General features: G+C 39.7%; 1 protein-coding gene across 6 annotated transcripts in view; it reads right to left on the reverse strand.

Moving 5' to 3' along the window:
* Positions 1-18,221, reverse strand: part of LOC122549654 (thyroid hormone receptor beta) — a 182,779-nt gene that overhangs the window by 137,778 nt on the left and 26,780 nt on the right. The gene's annotated exons all lie outside the window — the stretch shown is intronic.

The raw sequence follows: 18,221 nt of genomic DNA on the forward strand, positions 1-18,221 counted from the left end.
CACACACACACACACACGAAACTACAATAGATTCCACCAAAAAAAAAACGCAGGGCAATTTTTTCAGCAGTGGGTGGATCATATTTAGATACAAAATACGCGCAGTGAGTCTCACACTGACAGATTGACAGGAGAGAGTAGCCAATTATGTGTTCTGCACACTAACAGTGACACAATATATTGCAATTTTAACTTAAAGAGAGTTGTAGAGATGTACTGCACAGAAACAGACCCTTCAGTCCAATTTGTCCATGCCGACCAGATATCCCAAACTAATCTAGTCCCATTTGCGTGCTTGACCCATATCCATCAAAACCCTTCCTATTCATATACCCATCCAGATGCCTTTTAAATGCTATAATTGCACCAGCCTCCACCACTTTCTCTGAAACTCATTCCATACATGCACCACCGTCTGCGTGAAAAAGTTGCCCCTTAGGTCCCTTTTATATCTTTCCCCGCTCACCCTAAACCTATGCTCTCTAGTTCTGGACTCCCCCACCCCAGGGAAAAGACTTTGTCTATTTACCCTATCCATGCCCCTCATGATTTTATAAACCTCTATAATGTCACCCCTCAGCCTCAGACGCTCCAGGGAAAACAACTCCAGCCTATTCAATCTCTCCCTGTAAGTCAGACCCTCCAAACCGGTTTCCTGTGCATCTCAGCATAGAACAGGGCCTCTGTCTCACAGATGTTACCTGACTAGTCAAGTCTCTCAGTTTTTAAAACAGATAATGGTTGAGGAAGGATCAAGCTCAGATGAGTGATGGTCTTCATATTTGTGTAGCTTGCTGACACACTCTGCTGAGATTCACAACATGAAATACTCTAGAATAATAATCTGTATTCCAAAAAATGAAAAATAAGACTTGGAAAGAGGAGACATTTACAAACAAATGCAAATAAACTACATATACAGTGTGGTGATATGCCTGGATGCAGAAATGCCTTTGAGTAACAGTTGATTCTATTTTTCAAGACTATTCCCCCTTCATCCAGGTTGACAACACCAACCACGCAGCGTTCCACAGCTATCTTCCAATTCACGTCTGAAAGCAACTCAGCTTCTCCAGGTTATTGCCTGCCTTCTTGATCTCGTTCCTAAATTCCTGACCATTTCACCCTTTCAAAATCACCAATATTCCATGCCTCAAGTCAATACAACTTGACCCAGTTTCAACAACATTCCTCAATATGTAAAATTCTTTGCACACATCACTGCATTCCAATATAGTGTCAACCTTGCCTTAAACTCCTCCACAAATCCATACCATCCCATCATGCTTACCAAAGACATAAACGATAGTTGCTGTAACTGTGAAAGGACATTAACCCTTCTTAATCTCATTACAGCCTCATAACATATTCAACTACACCATCTCCTTCAGCAACAATCTTCCATCAGCCAAGTTTATGGACTGTCCTTGCTTCCTTTACACATATCTACCTGACTGCATTTGGAAACAGATCAATTCTTTCCAAGCTGTTTCTGTACTTTGGACACTTTGACCATGTTTATGTATTAAAAACATTTTACTCAAGTGCTCTTGTTGGTGAGGTGGACAAAGGTTCACAATTCGGTTTGCCGTTCTACGCGATTTTATTAATAAAAATTCCTTATTAAAAATTACCATGTGAGCACATTCCAAATTCCTCCAATATTTACTCTATCTAGCTCTGTCTGTCTGAGAAAGGATATTACCCCAATGATCCAGGTGTTCGAACCGGACCATTGGAATCTGCTTCCTCTGATGTAGAGCTAGTTCTCTTCCGCAAAGGTGGTTCTCTCAGGTCAGGGTGGCCCTTTTACTGGGTCGCTGCATAGTCTTCCGACACGCGTCTTCGTCGAGTGGTGTGACTTCTATGTGTGTTTGTATCCCAGCCCACCCTGGACCTTCGGCCAATGGAGTAATGAGCAGGGTTCAAAGCATCCAATGGGGTTGTGCCAACACCCTTCACTGTTTCCATGCCAGGGAGGCTCAAGTGCACCCTCAGGCACTCACTAAGTTAAGGTGCCAGAAAGCCTGATCGAAACTTCTTCAGTACAGAAGCTTTTTGTTAAATATCTTTACATATATTTGTATATATATACATAGACACTAAAGCAGTTTGGTTCTGTGCAGTAGCATAAGAAAATAAATAATCAGAACTTGACTGTATCCAGCAAACAAACCAAAGTCATCTTTCTTGTGCAAGATTTATTTACATACATTTGAGGCATCTAAAGGGTACAATACTGACACAGACCCATATTTAACTTTGGCAGGAAGACATTAGATGGCAATCTTTTCCCACTGCACCCTGGTGGCAGTTGCCCCAAGCTTTAACATGTCCCTCACCACGTGGTCCTGGACCTTGGAATGTGCCAGTCTGCAACACTCCGTCAAGGTCAACTACGTGCTCTGGAAGACCAACATGTTGAGCAAACCAAAGACCAATCTTTCACAGACTTGATGGTCATCCAGACACAGTCAATGCTTGTCTCAGTGCATGGCCTATGAGGCAGACCGTAGGCTAATACACACCCTGCTGACTGACGCTAACTGCTGCACCCTGAACCTTTGTGACCTTGGTTTTCACTGTTTTCAGCAGCTAATAACTGCAGGCTGCTGTTTAATTTAGTTTGACCAATTTTCTGTCAGGCTTTCTCTGGCTGTGGGTCAATATAGGGCCTGTGGTCACTTGATCACAAAACATACAATGCTAGCTTTACAGTCTTCAAGGCAAATTTCTTGTGTATGCTGTTGAAACTCAACCATAACATTGCACCATTTACCAAATGCCTCTAAGCTGCAGGACTGCTTATCTGGATACACAATAAAGAGGACGACAAGATGACTTTTTCAGAAGCACCATAGACCCACTGGAGATAATGGCAAAGATCACTGCACCGTAACTTTGATTACACACGATAACAGGGTAAAGATTGTGGAAAATAAATTGGGAGCCAAAGTTGGCCATTACATTGGCTGCGAGGTAGTTAGTTTTTGAAGAGTTATAGAACTAGAGACCACTACATTTATTAAAGAGTATTAAATAGAATACCAGCAAAATGTTTAGCTTTTTATGTTTTATGAAAAAGTAGCTTTTGATTGGGTTAACTGACAGAAGCAGATGAAAATGCTGGAAGTAAGTGCAGTTGACTAGAAAGTTAAAATAACTATTTTAGTTTTGCACATGGGGCAAATTTCTACAATCTGATGATATTTGGTAAAAGTGAATCTGATGTAATCAGACAAGAGGCGAGGCAGGGTTATCTACTATCATTGCTCCTTAATGTCTATGTGGAAACCACAATTAAAGAAATACTAAATGAAGTATAGAGTGATTCAGAAAGATTTGCTCTCAGATGTTTCAACCTCATGCTAGGTAACATCATCAGTGAGCCTCCGGTGGAGCGCTGGTGTTACGTCCTGCTGTCTACTTATGTGACTTGTTCTCGCAAGGTGGGTGATAACATTTCTGGTTCTTTTTCTCAGAGGTTGGTAAATGGGGTCCAAATCAATGTGTTTATTGATGGAGTTTTGGTTTGAATGCCAGACCTCTAGGAATTCCCGTGCATGTCTCGGTTTAGCCTGTGCTAGGATGGATGTGTTGTCTCAGTTGAAGTGGTGTCATTCTTCATCTGTATGTAAGGATACTAGCGATACTGGGTCATGTATTTTGGTGGCTAGTTTTCTGCCTGTCTGTCCAATCTAGTGTTTGCTATAGTACTTGCAGGGTATTTTATTAATGTCACCCACCTTAACAGACCAAGACACAAAAAATAAAAAGTGGGACAGAACACCAGAGCTTCACCAGAGGCTCACTGATTATGTTACCTGGCATGGTGATGAAATGTCCGAGAACAAATTAACAGCTCAGCAAGCAAACATACAACCTGAACCTCAACCTGAGCCAAAAGTCTTCTCAAAAATCATACTGAATGCTGTTAAAGTAGGAGGTCAATGGGTGAGATTTATAGATGATCAAGTCCAAGAGACTAGCATTACAGAAGAAAATCTTTAGGTATTGATGGTTAGAAATAATAAAGTGGTGAAAGCTTCCAGGACAATAGCTTGTTTTAAATAATTACAAAATATATTAGATATTTGAAAAATAATGTGGAAAGAAGTGGTCTGATTAACAGCTGGAATAGTATCACAATTTTAGTAACTAGTCTATGGTTACACAGTTGAGAAATTACGTACACAATTACTTCAGTTTCCAGTAATACAGCTTTGTTCAATAGGCTATCACAGGGTTTATTTTCCTAAATGGTATGCCTTAGATATATTTTCAGCCACACCACTCACTTCTAAACTCCTAAAATATTCCAGTGACTAAGATAAGCTTTGGAAATACAATTCAAAAAGAAAGAAAATCCAATTTCACAAAAAAAAGTGTCAAGTTCCATTATGTCCAATTCAATTTTAATTTATTTCCAAATTTAGATTTTTCTTATAATGGTTACCACTGCTGCCTCACAGCGCCAGAGACCCAGGTTCAATTCCTGCCTCAGGTGACTCTGTGTGGAGTTTGCACATTCTCCCAGTGTCTGCGTGGGTTTCCTCCGGGTGCTCCGGTTTCCTCCCACAATCCAAAAATGTGCAGGTTAGGTGAATTGGCCATGCTAAATTGCCCATAGGGTTAGGTGAAGGGGTAAATGTAGGGGAATGGGTCTGGGTGGGTTGCGCTTCGGCGGGTCGGTGTGGACTTGTTGGGCCGAAGGGCCTGTTTCCACGCTGTAAGTAATCTAATCTAAACTATAAATTTAACTGAATGTTAATTCAGTAAATGCATTTTAGTTCAATATTACCGAGGGTGGATTTGAAAAGATTGTCCGAAAAAAATTTGAAACTTACCATGTTAAAACCACTGCAGTAATCTGCTCTATACATTTAGAACTTGGCCCTATATCATGATAAGCCTGCTCTTGCAGGCTGGAGATGGGAGTAAAAAAATGTGAGGAACATGGCAACAGTAACTTTACCACATCATTCTTTTATACTTTGCTGTACTGAAATCAGCATTCACGAAAGTGAAAATAAAATGCGTTTCCATTAAATATTATGTGGACAGCCGTGTTACATGTGAAAGATTTCTTAAAACGTCAACATATATAAACACTTACAATTTTCTGTAAAAGATTATTCAGAGCTTTGTACAGCTCCATAAGTACTCAAACACAAAATGTCGAAATGATTGTGTATATTTCTCTATTATGCTTTAGCACACTGCAGATTAAATTTGTGACTGAATAAATTGGATTACAGCATCTGGGAAACTGAAGCATGCACTCCACAGAAAAATTCCAAAAATTATCACGCAATTACTTGGCGAGGAAGCAGGACATGATGAATGAAAGGATATTCAGAATTAAGTTGAGACCAGAACTGTGAAAACTGTATTTATACAATTAAAGTTAAACCACACTGATGATGAAGTTTAAACTGTGTGTTATACTTCTGTGATGATTTTAAAAAAGATATTACTAGGGTAGTGGCTGAAACAAATTCGATAGTCACTGACTACCTGGAATTTAAGGAAGTCATTCAGAAGGGATTACACCACATTACCTTTAACTTATGAAGCAAATTTGCCATAGAGTCCTTCTGGACTCTCAATATGGAGAGACAACTGTGGTGGTCTAACTTGAGGGTCACCGTCAGTTTGAGGAGGAGAGCCCTTCATGGTAACCTCAGCCGGTGCAGGAATTAAACACATGCTGGTGGTGTTACTCTGCATTGCAAACCAGTTGCCTATCTAACTGACCTCTAGCAAGGTTAGCAGGTTTGCAGATAACAAAAAAAAGATTGGTGGTATAGTGGACAGTGTTATCTCAGAATACAAAGGGATCTTGACCAATTGAGCTAATGGGCAGAGGAGTGGCAGATAGAGTTTAATTTAGATAAGTGTGAGGTGTTGCAGTTTGGTGAGAAGAACAAGGGATGGGCTTGCACATTTCGTGGCAGGGCCTTGGGGAGTGTCACAGAACTGACAGTTTAGGGGTTCAGATACTTGGTTAATTGAAAGCTGCATCACAGGTAGACATAGCTGAAAAGGCAACATTTGGAACACTTGGCTTCTTTGTTCAGAAGATTGAGTTTAGGAACTGGGATGTTATGGTTGTACAGGATGTTGATGAGGCCAATTTTGGAGTACTGCATATAGTCCTGGTCGCCCTGCTATAGGGTAGATAGCATTAATTTGGAGAGGGTGCAGAAAAGATTGACAAGGATGTTACTAGGATCGAGACTTTTAGTTATAAGGGGAGGCTGGATAAGCATTGGAGGCTGAGGGGTGGCCATATAAAAGTTCATAAAATCATAAGGTGAAGAGCTAAAGATCTTTTCCTTAGGGTTGTGCAGTTTAAATCTAGAGGGCATAATTTTAAGGTGAGAGGAGAAAGATTTAAAAGGGAGGTGTGGTTCGTATGTGGAATAAACTGGCTGAGGAAGTGGTAGATCCAGATACAATTACAACCTTTGAGAAACATTTGGATAGGTACGTGAATCGAAAGGGTTTAGAGGGATATGGGTTAAGTGCAGGCAAAAGGAACTAATTTATTTTGGGAAACTTAGTCAGCATCGATGAGTTGGATTGAAAGGTTTCTTTCTATGCTGTACGACCCAGTGATTCTAAATCAGTAGGAAATCCCTAATTAACAACTGGCTCCAATCCCACAACCAAAATGTTGTAGTTAATGTACATGATTCAGCTTGGGGGCTTGTGGTTGTGGGCCCATAACGATTGATCCCAAGTCTGTGCTGTTCACCCTCTTTATTTGCAATTGTGACAGAGTTTGCAGAGTATGGTGTATAAATTTGTACAGGACACCACCCCTCCACCCCCCATAATCTGAGCAATGTAGTACTACATTCAAATAGATTTGGAGGTGCTAGTGGGGTGGGCACACAATGCCAAATTTCCCCTTTTCTCTCCTCAAGTTACATTTTTAAGATGGAGTGCTATAAACTTGAGTGCTGAGACTTAAGAATAAATACAACACAGACGTTCTCATAATGTTAAATCAAAACAAAAAGGAAATATTTATTTTTCAAAACACACAAAATGAAAATACGAACATTCACTTTTCACTCACATCCAACAAACAAGCATGGATATTTCTAAGTGGTATAGCATATACACTTTTATCTGAGAGTCAAAACATCACTTTTAATTAGTCCTTAAGATTGTAGTCAAAAGTTTGCAGGCCTAAAACATTCTCTATTGACTAGCAATGAAGAAAAATTAAGTTGGACATTTCTGGTGATAAATCCACACTTTAAGAACACTCTGATCTCTGTCAATTGCACAGTGTTTGTTTACATAAGCTTAGGAGGTTGCAAATGCTTTCTATTTTCGCTGTTGATATTTTAAATGATTTGGTCATTGACACTTATTGTCCTAAAATAAAATGACTTTTTATAAATAGCAAAAAGTTATGAATGACTGTTTTTTCAAAGCAATCTTTTAAATAAAAGAAACACATTCTCAAGTCAATATAGGGGTTATTGAACCATTATCTGCTGTATAGAATCAATGAGCAAAGTGTGTCATATCTGGCATTGGGCTGTGCGGGGCTATAGAGGGTGGGAAGAGGGGACTTTGGGGCGTAAAGGGCCTTGGGCAGGGTACATGACAGATAAAGAGTTATAAAAGGGATGAGGGCTGGAGGATTGTCTTTTTTCAATCATAACTGAGACAGAGTTCCATAGCACAGAGGGCAAAATGAATTTTCCAATGGCTACATTTAATTCCTTGCGCTCCATTTCACTACCTTGACTTGAAAATTCTCATTCCGGTTTTAAAATCCCTCCATAGTAGCATCTCTGGAGGAAATGCTTAAATATCAATAATAATGAAAGTTGTATTGGTCTGGTTAGCTCAGGCAGAAGTTCATTTGGTTCAAACTCCATTTCAGGATTTTGACACATGGTCTCAGCTGACACTTCGGTACCATGCTAAAGGAGGCCTGTGTGCTGGAGCAATTTATTTTGGGATAAGACATCATACTGATACCCAATCTAGATGTTCATGTAACCATAAATCAACCCATGGCCCTCTCAAGATTTTTCCAACAATACCAAGACAGATCAACTGAACACTGTGCTGAAAATACACATTTGTAAGGTGAAAATGGGACGTTTAGCTCTTTGTACACACGCACACACACACCCGCACGCACGATATCCTACCCCATTTTAATCATACAAAATGTCCACTTTTATTTTGATTGTTGACATAGCTGCTGTGAGAACCAATTATTGGGCAAATGAACCCCACAGCCTCAACTTGGCAACATGAAGAGGTTCATCTGATTCTCGGCTCTAAAGCAGATTTATTTAATTTTCTACAGACTGCAAGAAGAACAGGTTGGAGAACTGGGGATGGCCCATGACAGGTGGCTGAGAAGAATACGTGTATATTAAGAATACGTAATAATTTTGAAGGTTTTCTACACAAATGAAGCTTTTTTTGGGATAGATTCTTTCCCCAATCCACCTTTCACATCCCAGATTATGGTGCAGTAGTATGTTCAGCAGTGACAGAATCTGTGATTAGTAGAAATGCTCTACAGCACATTCTGCCTCTCCCACAAAGTGGGGTGACTTTAATCAGTCAGTCCCACGAAATGACATTTTCATCTGCACTTTGGATATCGGAAGGAGAATTCATCCACCATTCAATTTAATTGTGAGCCCTTGGGCAGCGCCAAAGCGAACTGTTACATCAGCCCACATTGACACCCAGCAGACTGTGTCTACCTCTGACCTCTGCCACAGCTTGTCTGGCCGGATTGCAGACAGCACTTGTTCACTGACAATGAAGACTTTACCTTTGTAGGCATCTTCCCTGGAGGCAGGCACACAAAATCAGGAATTTTCCAGACTCCTGGTATCTACCTCATTTATGAAAATTCAGGCCTTAATCTCACTCCAATCACTGAAAGATCTGAATGAATACCAGGAACAACTGACTGAAAATTGCAGAAGGTTTGGAATTAAATGTTGGTACTGATATAATGCTGTGCCACATCTACCAAAACACTGAATGACTGTGTCAATGGTTTCAAATTACCTTACGTACAAAACAAAATCAAATTTCATCAAAATTTCTCAAATAAACTGAAACTCAAGATATTCGCAATGACACATATACGATAAATAACAAGTTGGAAGTTACTGTGGGACCAATTTGCAAGTTATTTTCAGACACAAGTCATTCTGGAATTCAATGGACCCAAATTCATATTGTTAAAATATGGAACTTCAACAATAATTCCCTTAAACAACTGCAGACTGCATTTTAGCTTCTCTCTTTTCCTCCAGGTGCCTCCCCACTCCCCAACATATTAACAGGGCTTATTTAGATCACAGAACTCCTACAGTGTGGAAACAGGCCCCTCAGCCTAACAAGTCCACAATGACCCTCTGAAAAGTCACCCACCCAAACCCATTCCCCATTACTCTATATTTACCCCCGACTAATGCGCCTAACCTACACATCCCTGAACACTATGGACAATTCAGCATGGCTAATTCATCTAACCTGCACATCTTTGGATTATGGGAGGAAACCGGAGCACGCGGAGGAAACCCACACAGACACAGGGAGAATATGCAAACCCCACACAAACAAACAGTCACCCAAGGCTGGAATGGAATCCGGGTCCCTGGCATTGTGAGGCAGCAGTACTAACCACTGACCCACCGAGCCACCCTCTACTTCCATAACTTAAATTGTCAAGTTACATTCTCAGGATGTGGGTGTTATTGTATAGTTAAAGAAAGGAAAAGTAGCTGGTTAAGAGGCCTATTGCTGAAAATGTGTTGCTGGAAGAGCGCAGCAGGTCAGGCAGCATCCAGGGAACAGGAGAATCGACGTTTCGGGCATAAGCCCTTCTTCCTGAAGAAGGGCTTATGCCCGAAACGTCGATTCTCCTGTTCCCTGGATGCTGCCGGACCTGCTGCGCTTTTCCAGCAACACATTTTCAGCTCTGATCTCCAGCATCTGCAGACCTCACTTTCTCCTAAGAGGCCTATTGGTCCACTGAAAGTTGAGAGTGGGGATATTGTCAAAGACAATGCGGAAACAACAGACATGCCGAACAATTATTTTGTTTCAGTACTCACACCAGAAAATTAGGACATCTTCTGCAAGTCACAAATAAATTAATAGGGTCTAAATAAAATTAGCTTAAGTACATCAATAATGGGGAAATTAATGGAACTGATGAATGACAAATCACTAGGACCTGACAGTTTCCATCCACTGATGTTAAAGGAGGTAGGAGACCACATTGCCAAAGCCCTAACTACAATCTTTCAGAATCCCACAGATTCAGGAGTTCGACCTCTGGATTGGAAATTTGCTGATTCCATTCCACTCTTTAAGGGTGACTGGGAAATGAGGGAATTATAGACCAGTTAGACTGACATCTGTGTTGGGGAAATTGTTGGAGTCCATGATCAAAGATAGCGTGACTGATCACCTTGAAAAACAATGCAGTTAATCAGGGAGAGTCGGGGTGGATTACGAAGGGTAGGTTATACCTGACAAACCTTGCTTTTCTGAAGAGGTGTTGAAAGTGTTGGACAAGGGTAAGTTGATGGGTGTTGTTTGTATGGACTTCCAGAAGACTTTTGATTATAGTCCAACACAAGACTCTGATAGCTAAGATAGAAGCCAATGGAATCGAGGACAAATAGTTGACATAGAAAGGAATTTGGCTGAGTGGCAGGAAACAGTGAATAGTGGCTAAGCATTCAAACTGGCGGGATGTGACCAGTGGTGTCCCAAAGGGATCGGTGACAGGACCTCAAGTATTCACTGTATTCATAGGTGACTTAGGTCATTGCACAAAATAAAAAATTTGCTGATGACAAAATTTAGCAGCATTGTTGGCATTGATGACAGCATAAGATTACAAGATAGATGTGCTGTATGAGCAAAGCCATGAGCATGGATAGATTTTACTATAAACAAGTGTGAGGTTGTCATTTTGGACCAAGGAAGGATAGATCAAGGCTTTTTAAGAGAATAAGTCACATAGTTAAATACAATGAATGTCTAATGAGATTTGGGATTCAGGTGCAAATGTCTTTAAAATGCCACAAACAGGTGCAGACGATAGTCAAGGCAGCAAATGGATTGTTGGCCTTCATATCTAAAGGACTGGAATAAAAGGATGCCAACGCCATGCTGCAGTTATATAAAACCCGAGTTTGATCCCACTTAAGAGCTCTGTGAGCAGATCTGGGCACCACACCTGTTTTGGTCCTGGAGGGAGTTCAAAGCAGGTTTATAAAAGATAATAGTGGTTAAGTTAAATTAGGGCATTATTCTCTCAAATTTAGAAGGTTTAGGGGTGATGTAATGAGGCCTTCAAGATATTAACAAGGAAAGACAGGGTAGATGAAGATTCTAGAACTAGGGTTCATAGTCTAAGATTTAGAGCCAGGCCGTGCAGAGAGTTAGTAGAAAGTACTACTACATGCAAAGTGTAGTGGGAGGTTTGAAACTCTCTTCTTCAAACAGTGGCCAATGCTAACTCAATTGTTAAATTTAAATCTGAGATAATAACATTTTATTAAGGTATAAAGGGGTATGGGCCCCAAAGCAGGCATATGCAGTTGGCCACAGAGCAGGTAGGATCTTACTAAAGAGTGAAGCAGGTTCAAAGGGCTTAATGGCCTACTCCACATCCTGTGTTCCACAGCACTAGCACATGCCCTCTCAAATGGAATGTCAAAGGTCCCTTTGAAAGTAGTGGAGTATTTTCCCCAGCATCCTAACCAATATTTCTCTCTCAAATCAGAACCAAAACTTAATTAACTCATTATCGTAACCTTCTTTGTGCGATCGGTGGGCGGCACGGTGGCACAGTGGTTAGCACTGCTGCCTCACAGCGCCAGAGATCCGGGTTCAATTCCCGCCTCAGGCGACCGACTGTGTGGAGTTTGCACATTCTCGCAGTGTCTGCGTGGGTTTCCTCCGGGTGCTCCGGTTTCCTCCCACAGTCCAAAAAAAAAATGTGCAGGTTAGGTGAATTGGCCACGCTAAATTGCCTGTAGTGTTAGGTGCAGGGGTAAATGTAGGGGAATGGGTCTGGGTGGGTGCACTTCGGCGGGTCGGTGTGGACTTGTTGGGCCGAAGGGCCTGTTTCCACACCAAGTAATCTAATCTAATCTAATCTAAAAAAATCTTGTGCATGTCCCTAATTTTTGACTTTACTAAGTTTCCTCTTTTACTGTTTTAATATTGATAACTTTGAACAAAACATTTTTTGCATTTATAACTTATTTACCATTAGTCCGAATTTAGTCTTACACTATCCTAATCTATTAGTGAATATCATTCAGAACTCACCATTTAACTTCCTGCAAGTTTCAGTTGGATCCTTCTCAACCTTTTCGTTAAACCGTGGACTTTAATAGCTGATTGCATTTCCACTTCAAATTTGGGATCATTATTGGTTCCCTACTGTACTCTTCCCATTTGCACCTCGGTAAATGTGGTGCATCATTGCAGGACAACTAATCCAGAGACCCAGGTAATGTTCTAGAGATTTGGGTTTGAAACTTAGCAGATGGTGGAATTTGAATTCAATAAAGAGATCTGGAATTACAAGTCTAATGATGACCATGAAATCATTACTGATAGTTGGAAAAATCTATCTGGTTCACTAATGTCCTTTAGGGAAGAAAACTGCCATCCTTATCTGGTCTGGCCTACATGTGATTCCAGATCCACAGCAATGTGGGTGACTGTTAACTGTCCACTGGGCAACTATGGAAGAGCCATAAATGCTGGTCTAGTCAGCAACACCCACATCCTGTGAAGTAATAAAACAGCACTGATTCTTGCTGCATATTTAGGGATCATGTGCAGCCTAGCCAAAAGGTAGTAAAATCTCAAAACTTGCACTTTGCTGCTCCGGATGGTGTGTTTTTTTTAAAGTTGGTTCACTACATTAGCTAGATATTGAATGAGACATATCTACCTTTTTGATGCCTGACTTAATTCATCACCTTTACTCAATTCATGTCACATATATGTGGAACATCTTACATGAGACAATACTTCAAATGCATCGGTATTAAACTAAAAATGTTCAAAGTTGATCTAAATGCTCTGCAATTGTTTAGCAGCATCTACCTTTAACTTTAGTTTCTGCTGTTTCCACTTTAATTTGTACAGAGAAGTTGCTGATTGTCATGTGGTATCATTTGACTTTGTCGTAGACAAAGTAGAAATTTTTTGGCAAATATAGAATGAAATAAATATTTTCAGATGTTTTTTAAAATATTGTGATCAAAAGTAGAGCACAACAAAATTTCTACATGCAAATAATAAAGGCAAATTCCATAGCAATGATGTGCTGTAAAAGCAGAGGAAAAGATTAAAGTCTGCGAATTACCCAACATACTGTAGCATATTTGTGAAAGTTAACACTACGAGCTGCTACAATGTGTACTTCTGAGACTAGAATGATAAGTTTATTTATTTGAAGTATGCCAAACTTTGCAATTTCCAAACTGCATGTGCCCTTGGCTATCAATTTAAATTTCAAGCTTTAGTTAGAAGTTGCAATGCACCTTAATGTAAAATATGACAATGCTCCCAAGTTATAACATGTGACAACAGTAAACATCGTGATAGAATTCAGCAATTAATTTATGCCCAATGACAATTTCCAGCAGTAGTGAGCCTCACTTAAGTCAGCCATTGCCAGTAAGGACATTTTTCTTAAATAAAAGTAATACAAATAATACTTCCAATGAATTACAAGCATGAAAGTATTTTTGAAAAAGCTGTACTTATTTGTGCTGCATCTTCAGGCAACAGACTTCCTGTACCTGCTTGGATGTGGTCTCAGTGCTAGCTGGCAGCATTCAAACAAGTAGGTTGGTTAGACACACTAACAATAAAGAAAAAGGTTACTCATTATTAGGTCCGTTAAACAATTGTATGTTCTTGTATTTTGTTCACCTATTTAGGAACTGCATCCCTTGGTAAAATATACTTCTGAAGATTCAGAAACTATATATATCAGGACATTATAGTAAATGAGATTCTCAACTTTCAACGTGGAAAATGATTGCAATATTTAAGGACAATTTTTCAGTAAGAGCAAAAAGTATTTTGACCAAACTATTTAAGAAAAACTACTCAACAGACATAACGACCCTGTGATTATGAATCCCATATTCTACCAGTTGAGCTACTGGGCTAGGTATAAACTTGCTCTACAAAGCCTTATAACACAAATTGCATTTGGAGATAGCACTCACATAAAATTTCATTAAGATTGTGACCCTATTACATACCCATATCTAGAAGGAATTGTTGCCAGAAAATTGTATGTTTTTTTTAGTATGATACACTGAAATGCCACAATGAAATTCCCTTTATACTGTTACTTAATTATATTACTGACAAAATACACACTCAAACATGGAATGTTAATGTTGGAAGCCCAATTGGAAATACTTGCATTTCAAATTCCAATACACTGCAAGACTACATTGCCTTTGACAGAATCCAAACCCCTGCCACTGACTAGAATGCCATCAGGAGTGGTGCTTGCAACAGCTGCCACAGTATACCCAAGTGCGTAGAAAAAACTGTTTTGATGTTATTCTGCTCAGTAACAAGAGTTAAACTGAACAAAGTTAAGCCCTGCCCTGAAAGAAAGTATGTGCGATGTGTGGTGGAGGTGCTGGTGTTGGACGAGGTCAAAAATAACATGACATCAGGTTATAGTCCAACTGGATTATTTGAAAACACAAACCTTTGGAGCCTTCCTCCTTCTACAGGTGCTAGTGAAAGAGGGAAACCTGAGGCACAGAATTTCTAAGTAAGAGATAAAAGGGTCATACAACCAATGCAAACGAATTGAACACATCTAAGATGGCTGTTAAACCTTTAATCAGTTAGAATGGACGCGCAGGTTTCAATTGATTAATACACAAATCCCAGAATTTCTTTCAAGTCACTGACCCAAGAGATCAGAAGATTTTATCAGTATTAAACAGGTGACATATCAGGTCATTTTAGGTGGGAGGTGTTGCTTAGAGTCTGTCTGTGTCTTAGCTTGAAGTCAGACTTGGTTTATTTCCAAAGTAGGAATTTATAAAATGCCACAATGACTGTCTACAAACTGTGTACTTTTTGAACAAAACAGAGTGTATCTGCCAATAGAAATTTATCCATAGATGTGTGTGTGTCAAAGAGTAAGTGAGCATGCACGCACGAGTGAGAGCATGTGCAAGAGTGAGGGAGTACATGTGTGAGATAGTGTGTGTGAGAGTGTATGTGCTTGGAGACTGTGTGAGATTGAGGGATTAGATGCATGGAACCATGTGCTTGTGTGTCACTCACTCACACACACACACACACACACACACACTATAGGGTGAATTGGCATTGGCAGATTTGTTTCTGCAGGTACATTCTACTCTATTCAAAAAGCACATTTCGGAAATAAAATTAGTCTGATTCCAGGTTAAGAACAGACAAATCCTAAACAACACCTCACACCTAAAATGCATCGTCTGACCTAAGATGTCACCTGTTTTATTCTGATAAAACGTAAAGTTATCTCAGTTCAATGATTTGAAAGAAATTATGGGATTTGCATTTCAATCAAAACTATTCAGTCAGGAGCATTGTGGGCTCTGGAAGATAGCGCAAGGGATACTGGTTTTACAGTGAACGTGTGGTCAGTGGATAGTTCTCTCAGGAATGGTTGTGGTAAAATAGGACAGATATACGACCTGATACTCTCCACTCGATCAGCAATGGCAATGAAAGCAGCATGTTTGCTCAGATACGGCATGAAGACTCACTCTGCCTTTTGGTGAGTTTCATTTCATCAAACTCAATATGACCTACACTCAGACAACAAAGTATGATTTCGCCCATTATATTTTACATGCCATTTATAACAGTTATGAGGATGCATTCACTGTAACATTGGCCCAGAATTAGTGGCTGTTGCTACTTATTATTATGACTGGTAAAACTGATAGGAACTTCTAGCATTTGCATATGCAGAGTTAAATGCAGAAACTGCTCCTCCACATGGTGTCTCATTGCATTCTTTGCAAGTTATTCAACATAGACACTGCTTTGGCACAAATTTAAACACATTGATTTAAAAAAGTTAAATCTTTTGTTTAATTCAGGACCAGTCATAATTACTGAAAAACATCTTTGATCCTGAAAAACTAATTTTTACCAATGATAGAATTTCATTTTCTTTGAAGGAAATAAAATACTTTTAAAATGGAATTTAAAAAAATGTTTGAGCTTTGATATCAAGACTTCTTCCTCAATGCCAAGTCTTTGAGTATTTCTTTTGCTTTCTGTATATGATGTCGCAAATGAAGTTTATATTGCCCACTTTGCCAGCGGAGAGAATTCAAAGGGATGAGCTGTAGAAGGCACCATTTCAAACCAATATCAGTGAAATAGGAAGTCTGCTCTAGAGTCTACTAAAACTTCATGAAAAACCTTCCACAAGGTCAACAGCGGTTATTCCTTTGCCACTGACGAAAGTCAAGGCCAAGATTCCGATGTTGAAAATGATGCAATTCTGTGGCTTTAGCCATTATTTAACTCTAATTACAAAGCTAATTAAAATGCACCATTATAAAAATATGTACATTGCAAACAAGTTTCTGGTTTCCAGTAAACCTTTCAATATAAACAGCACCTAACAATTAAGCATCAAATGCGCTACAGCAGAAGAAGCTCACCTTACCGGATTCAGTGCAGATATTGCTTTTATTTTTGCATTACGAACACGATTAAAGAGGACATTGACACTGATACCATGCACTAGGACCCAATTAAAAATTAACTATAAGTTACAATATCCATGTATGGAGCTGCAGCAATGGAGCACTTCGGGAATAAAATATTTGCAAAAACAGCCAAATCCAGCTGGTTATGTTTAACTAAACACAATAAAGTTCCGTGCTTCAAACAAAACGCAGTTGGATGTCAGGCACTGACTTCTTTTGGGTCATTTTCTTTACGTGTTGCCAGGAAAAAAAATCTGCTGTAAACAATTCAACTCACCAGCCTTGCCAAAGAAATGGCAACAGTAGTAAACAGAATGGGCAGCAAAAGAGGGCTCAAACAACACAGAACAAACAAGAGGGAAAGAGGAACTACAGGACACATGTAACATACATTAAGTGGAACAATTTTAAATGGCTCATAGTAACAGAAAATGTTGATATTGTAAGTACACAAGACTTTGAAGGTGGCAGGGCAAGTTATTTAAAAATAAAAGGATTTGTGGTTTTGTAAAAAGGCAATGAATGCAAATGTGAATAACTTATTCTAAATCTTTATAAATTACCAATTAGCCCTCAAAGTGTATTGTGTCAAACCACTGATATCGCACCTTAGGAATGTCAAGGTCTTGAAGAGAATATTCACTAAAATAGTTTCAGGCATGAAGGATTGCAGAAACTGGGGTCATTCTCCTTAGAGTAGAGGAGGTTAAGAGAAAACATAATAGAGATGTTTGAGATTATTAGGGAGTTTGGTAAAATAACCGAGAGAAAATTAGTTTAAGCAGCAGAAGGGGAGTGCAAGTTCATAGTTTCTTGAAAGTAGGTTCACAGGAAGGTATACTTGCTTTTATTGGTCAATGCATTGAGTACAGGAGTCGGGAGGTCATGTTGCAGTTGTACAGGACATTGGTAAGGCCACTTTTGGAATACTCCATGCAATTCTGGACTCCCTGATATAAGACCATAACTCAAAGGAGTGGAAGTAAGGCCATTCGGCCCATCGAGTCCACTCCGCCATTCAATCATGGCTGATGCGCATTTCAGCTCCACTTACCAGCGTTCTCCCCGTAGCCCTTAATCCCTCTAGACAACAAGAATCTATCAATCTCAGCCTTGAAGACATTTAGCGTCCCGGCTTCCACTGCACTCCGTGGCAATGAATACCACAGGCCCACCACTCTCTGGCTGAAGAAATGTCTCCGCATTTCTGTTCTGAAATGACCCCCTCTAATTCTAAGGCTGTGTCCACGGGTCCTAGTCTCCTCGTTTAACTGAAACAATTTCCTAGCATCCACCTTTTCCAAGCCATGTATTATTTTGTACGTCTCTATTAAGTCTCCCCTTAATCTTCTAAACTCCAACGAATACAATCCCAGTATCCTCAGCCATTCCTCATATGTTAGACCTGTCATTCCAGGAATC

This window comes from Chiloscyllium plagiosum, chromosome 5 (assembly GCF_004010195.1).
Source record: "Chiloscyllium plagiosum isolate BGI_BamShark_2017 chromosome 5, ASM401019v2, whole genome shotgun sequence".
Taxonomy (NCBI): domain Eukaryota; kingdom Metazoa; phylum Chordata; class Chondrichthyes; order Orectolobiformes; family Hemiscylliidae; genus Chiloscyllium; species Chiloscyllium plagiosum.